The 6,000-nt window shown below is 37.5% G+C and overlaps 1 protein-coding gene across 1 annotated transcript in view; it reads right to left on the bottom strand.

The window, feature by feature from the left end:
* Window positions 1-6,000, bottom strand: part of LOC110159334 (glucosidase 2 subunit beta-like) — a 384,952-nt gene that overhangs the window by 331,516 nt on the left and 47,436 nt on the right.

The raw sequence follows: 6,000 nt of genomic DNA, 5'->3' as shown, positions 1-6,000 counted from the left end.
TACTTCATCCATCTTGTCTTCATTCTGGCAAACCGAAACCAGGGCCAAGCACTGCACGCGCTGGAGCATCCCAGTCTGGCCAAGCCTGATAATACTGCAACATAAGAACTATTTCAACTATTTTATTTGGTTTGGTTTATTTGGTTTCACAACAATACTGACCTTTAGTGTGTTTTTCACATGGCATGGTTTGGTTTAGCTTCCTCAAATAAGAGGAGAATCTGTTGTCTAAAAATGTGAAAAACAGAAACTAGTAATTTTAAGCAGTTTGCAGTCGTTTTTGCATTCCAAGCATCCTAATTATTCACCGCATGAGATTGAGTGCTTTTCACAGCTTGAAGAGGCCATCACTAGCACACTAGCATGCTAACTAACACACTTCATGATTCTCAGACACAAAAAAAAACAGATTTATTTTTGACCTCAATAGCAGTTTTATATTCAACACGTAGAATTTGAATCGAAAACTCAAAACGTACCAAACAATACGGGTCCCCTTGTTTTTTTTGTTTTTTTTTTTACCATTGCAAAATAGCCGTTTTCTTACCCCAAGCCATTAAATCTATGAGTAACTATGTTCAGCATTACTTAAATGTAAGAACAGAATGTTTTCACCATTGCAAAAACAGATAACTGTAGTGTTTTTTGTTCCCAACTCTTCCATACACCTTATGCTAACGTTTAACTTATATGCTAATTTCCTCTTGTAAACAAATTAGATTTATTATCATATTGCAAATTCTTATTATTTTGTTTTTGTTTGGTACAAAATAGAATATACCCAAAGACACAGTTCTTGGTTGCATACTGGGTCGGTTATAGACGATATGGGCTCTAACAGCATGCGCGCAAAGTAACATTATACGAGATGCTTTGAATTAGTATATTGATGTTACTTCGAATGGGGGATGCAAAAAACCAAATTCACTCATATTTTAGAGTAGAGTGGAGATATATTCTTAAGAGGGTTTATTACAAGAATATTTGTTATCTTTGGTGCTGCTGTGAAGACAAATGCTGTTTTATGACTATCTGGCTCCATCAATATGTCTGGAGCAAAACATAGTTCCACCTAACTTCAGAGCCAGTGACATCTCATCTGTCTGAGCTCCGAGCACACACATCTTTCTCCCCAAAACTATTTTTCTGCAATTTATTCTTTCATCCAACTTTTATCTAATAAGCTACGTCGTGTTTGCATTGTTTAATAGCCAATCACCAGCTCTTGTCACCTCCTACTGCATCATTTTCTAACTCAAATTTAGAATGGCTGGAGTAGTGCTTTTGTTTGTATTCCAGAAATCTCCCAAATCGCCCAAAAGAGGTCATGTTTAGCCATTATCACTGGCATTTTTGTTAATGGTTAAACAAAATCCTCCATTAGAGTTCTTCTCTCAGACAGAAAACACTCTGGTCCACCTTGTGATGTCATGTGGTAATATAGGAACTCATTCATATCATTCGTTTGTTTGTTTTTTCAAAATAAAACCAAAAATAAGAAAGCGGAAAAAACCCCCAACTATTTTCTTCGTTATTTGTCTCCAAAACCAAAATGAAAAAATGGATTAACAATGAAAAACCAGGACTAAACCATTACTAAACCAGGTCTAAACCAGGTCTAAACCAGGTCTAAACCAGGTCTAAACCAGGAGTGTTGGGACAGGCCCAGAGTTACTCCTGCATAGACTGTCGGGTGATCAGGACTGAGACCAGGACTGAGATCGGGACCAGACCAGGACAGGGCCAGGACTGAGACTGGGACTTAGACCGGGACTAGACCAGGAGGACAAGATCAGGACTGAGGCTAGGAGTGAGACAGGAGCTGAGACCAGGATCAAACCAGAACTGAGACTGGGACCAGTGGGACCAGGACTGAGAAAGGTTTAGACCTGGTTTAGACCTGGTTTAGTTCTGGTCTAGTCCTGGTTCAGTGTGTACGCGGCGCAAAAGTCCGACATCGCAGTTTAAGTCACGGAAACTGGAAACAGCCGGTATCCGTTTTTTCCATTATTCATTTAAACACAAAATTGAAAACTGAAAAAAATGAATCATTATGCATTTTTTTCAATTTGGTTTTGGAGACGAATAATGAAGAAAATTGTTGTTTTTTTTTTTTTTTCTTATTTTTGGTTTTATATTGAAAAACGAATGAACAAATGATACACAGATTGAACTCCTCCATTGTGTTTTTAAACTCCACGCACCTTCACTAGAATCATTTGGATGATTTCAGCCCTAAATTGCCAATCTACTGAACAAAAGGTAACTGTTAACTTAAAAACTATCCAGACTTATGATTCATGGTTACAAGAGTCACTTTTGTGTAATGTACGACCTTTAAAGCAATGCATAACTTTTTGGAAGGTGGAATGTTGCCTATGTGAAATAAATAGATAAAGCCATACTTTGGAACATTTCCTATGGAGTTATATGTTAGAATATACATGGAAACAAACAGATCGAAGCCAAGTAAGAGTCAAGTTTGTGGAGAAGCAAGCCTGCCCACAGTCTGACCACATGTTTTTCAGTGTAATAAAAACATAATACCTATTTGTTGACTAAAAAGTTGTGTGGTGGGACTTTAAAATATTTTGAAAAATATAGTAAATTCTGGTAATAAATACCAAATAAATAATGGGCGTATAAGCCTTTTCTGACTCAAAGCACAGATAGAGCATTACTCCTGAACTAAATTGTTAAATACTAGAAATTCATAGTTGGTTTATATCTTTACCATTCTGATATAGCTGAACTGAAGTTATATTTCTATATTGGAGGCTCTCTAATTCTTCTTTCCGATTCCCCAAATCAGACTTGCACTGAACCGAACGGCCTGTCTCAAACATATGGCTCCTCCACCGCCAAAGCGCTTGTGCAGCAATTTTTCCAATGGAGCGCCGTATGCCCACTTATGCATCCCCACGTCTGTATACTGTATGTACTATTATTCAGCCTGGACCCCTCCCTAGCTCCATCTCTCCACTCCTCCTCGCCTTCACCGTAACTCTCTCTACGGGCTGGTGCTCTTAAATAAACACATTACTAAGCTGAAATATCTGCAAGTACTGCTTATTCCTATGCAGGCCATTGTTTCAGCCCATCAGTCAACTGGATTCGGTGAGCTGGCTATCTCCGAAGCCAGACACGTATCGATGACCATTTGAATAAAGCAGAAGGTAGTGCTTTTCTATGCTACAACACCAGATTTCCCCCATTCTGTCACGGTTGATTTACGCAGCATTATGATAAAGTTGCTGTATCTGATAGGGCAGCGCGATATATTGCGATCAAATCCAAACTTATTCCTCACTTGCCTTATGTGTGTTGATCATCCTTACTCACAACAATGAGTTTATAAGCCCTTTTCATGCTAAACATACACTTCAGCGTTGATTTCAAGTATTGTGATTCATTCGTGCTTGTTTCATTAATCCATTAAACCAAAGTCATCCTCTCTGAGCCCTTTTCATGCTAATGAAATGCTCAGTTTGTGTTTTTCTTGTGCTGTTGCGTCACAGGTAAAGAGCTGGACTTCCCCTACACGGTTCTTATGTGTGTCAACCGTCACTGGACTCGTTTTTCTTGCAAATTGGGTTCACAGCATATGCATGGCTCTATTGGCATAACAGTCACGTTGCCTTACGACTTCATTTATTGTCTCTTTGTTCATTCCCGTTGCTGACAGCAGAGGGAGCTCCAATGCCAAATGCCTCATTGGAAATCAAGGTGCTGTTTATCAAGTATGTTATACAAATGTAGACAGTATTTTTAGTTAGAAAATGTGAAATACTAATCCCAAAGTGCTCAATACTCTTCAATACCTAAGAAGAGGTGAGTCTGGTCACTGTTGCATCTCGACAAGGGTGAAAAAATGCATAGCACACTCGGTTGGCCAATGTCCAAAAGCTTTTTTATTATCAAAATAACGTTTCGGCAAAAAAAGCCTTCATCAGATATTTTTCTTGTCTTGGACCACAGTACACAAAATGGTTGCCAGCCCAGGTGCCCATATACCCCTCCAATGAATGGGAGGTCCCAAAGTGAGGTCACCCAGTGAGTTCAGCCCATTCTACAACAAGAAAACAACAGTTTAGATATTTACATAAAAAACATTTTATAAAATACAGAAATAGTTTAAGTCTATCACAAAAAACATCTTAGATCAAACTCCACATTCAGTCCATGAGAAGCTAGAGTCTTAAGTTGGTGAATCCAGAAGTGTTCTCTTACTCACTGTTCACATCTCCCCATTTTCAGATGAGTGTGATTGACAGGTGGATTAGCCAATCACGGGCACACATGGTCCATCGTATAGGAAAAAATAAAGGAAAAAAACTACAATGATCTAACAAATATCATGGATTTCTGCAGAATTAATGAGCAAAGCAGTAAACTCTGTTCATCTGAGGTGAGACAAAATAGATTTTATTTGTAAATGATATATGACCAATGAACTGAAGAAATCCAAACCAAATCTGATTACTCAATCACATTTGGCCAGACTTAAGATGCAGCAGAGGGCTTGGAGACTAAGACTGATATAAATGTGTATAAAAAATACAGAGACATCATTCTGGATTTCCCAGACAAACTAAAAGTATGTTTAAAAGGGATTTTAAGACCACAAGAATTCATAATATGTGGCCTTTAATGCTCCTTACTAGAATTAGAAATCGTGCAGGCCTCATACCTGATGCATATTGGCTAGTACTTTGCCCTCTTAAAATCGGATTAGCTAGCGCTCAACTCTTTCTCTTCGCACCAAAAATCTTTGTCTGTAATGGCACACAGCAAAACACTACCCGGTTCTTAATCCACTCGATTGGAATTGCTAATTATCTTGAATGCAGATTTGCAGATAATTGTTCTCTCATTTATACTGTGAACTAATCTCATTTTTGATGCCCATTTAGACACCAGTAATTGCCTGATGATAGTTTTTTGTGTTGTTTTTTTCTTAAAGTTTTTGAGTCCGAAACAGAGAGAGAGAGACATAGTTGAGTACAAAAATAATGTGACGATTTGACATGCTGCTCATTATTCCGGTAATTGCGTTTACACATAAATATTCAGTCAGTGTTTTCACAGTTTTAGAGCAAGTGTGAAAAAATTCTGTTCATATTTAGATTTATTTTTAGTCTTTGCTTTCTTCTAATAGAGATTCATAGATCAAATGTGCCTTCACCAGCAGATCAAATTAAAACAGGTTTTAACACACGCCTCTCTGTCATGGTTGATTTATGTAGCATTAGGATAAACTTAATATACCTTAAACGGCAGCGCAAGAGATTGTAATCAAATCAAAATCATAAATTTAAAGGCGCTGTACCTGATTTTTACTTAAAAATCATGTTTCATGATTTTGAAAATCATGTTTCATGATTTTTGAAAATCATGTTTCATGATTTTTGACACACAGTTAAAGGTCTTGTATTATGCAAAGTTGACTCTTGAGAGCTTTAAGCCATGTTATTTAAGCCTGTTGTTACTTTCTTTTATAAACATACCTGCAGCTGTGTTTTGTGTGATTCAGACATGTTTGAGTAACACTTTATTATTGGTCCGTTTAGATCTCCAAAGCTCAGAATGCACCTTGTGATGTCATGAAGCGGTAGTTTTCAAGTTAAGAGGTCCTTTTACCTTCTGTATCGATAGGCAATTCTGGGTCTGAAATGATCCAAATGATTTAAGTAAGTTGTGTGGAGGTAAAAACACAGTGGGACACTTTCCTGTATTACCACATGAAATCACAACGTGGAACAAAGTGTTTTCTGTTTGCTTGTTAAACATGTGTGTGAATGAAACGAAGCACAACTCCAGGTTTGTTTTTTGATGAGGAAACAACATTATAACATATATTTAAAAAAAATAGCATAATATGTTAAGGTGACAGTTCGGAATTTTGGAACATAGGACCTCATTTCCTAGTGAGCCAGAGTGTTGGAGACGTGTGAAGACACTTTTTTTAAAATATTCCATCCAGTCCTTGTATTTGCAGAG

This window comes from Boleophthalmus pectinirostris, unplaced genomic scaffold (genome assembly GCF_026225935.1).
Source record: "Boleophthalmus pectinirostris isolate CB_2022bp ecotype Guang Dong unplaced genomic scaffold, ASM2622593v1 HiC_scaffold_20, whole genome shotgun sequence".
NCBI lineage: Eukaryota > Metazoa > Chordata > Actinopteri > Gobiiformes > Gobiidae > Boleophthalmus > Boleophthalmus pectinirostris.
The sequence above is the reverse complement of the archived record's forward strand: the minus strand, read 5'-3'. Positions and strand labels throughout refer to the sequence as shown.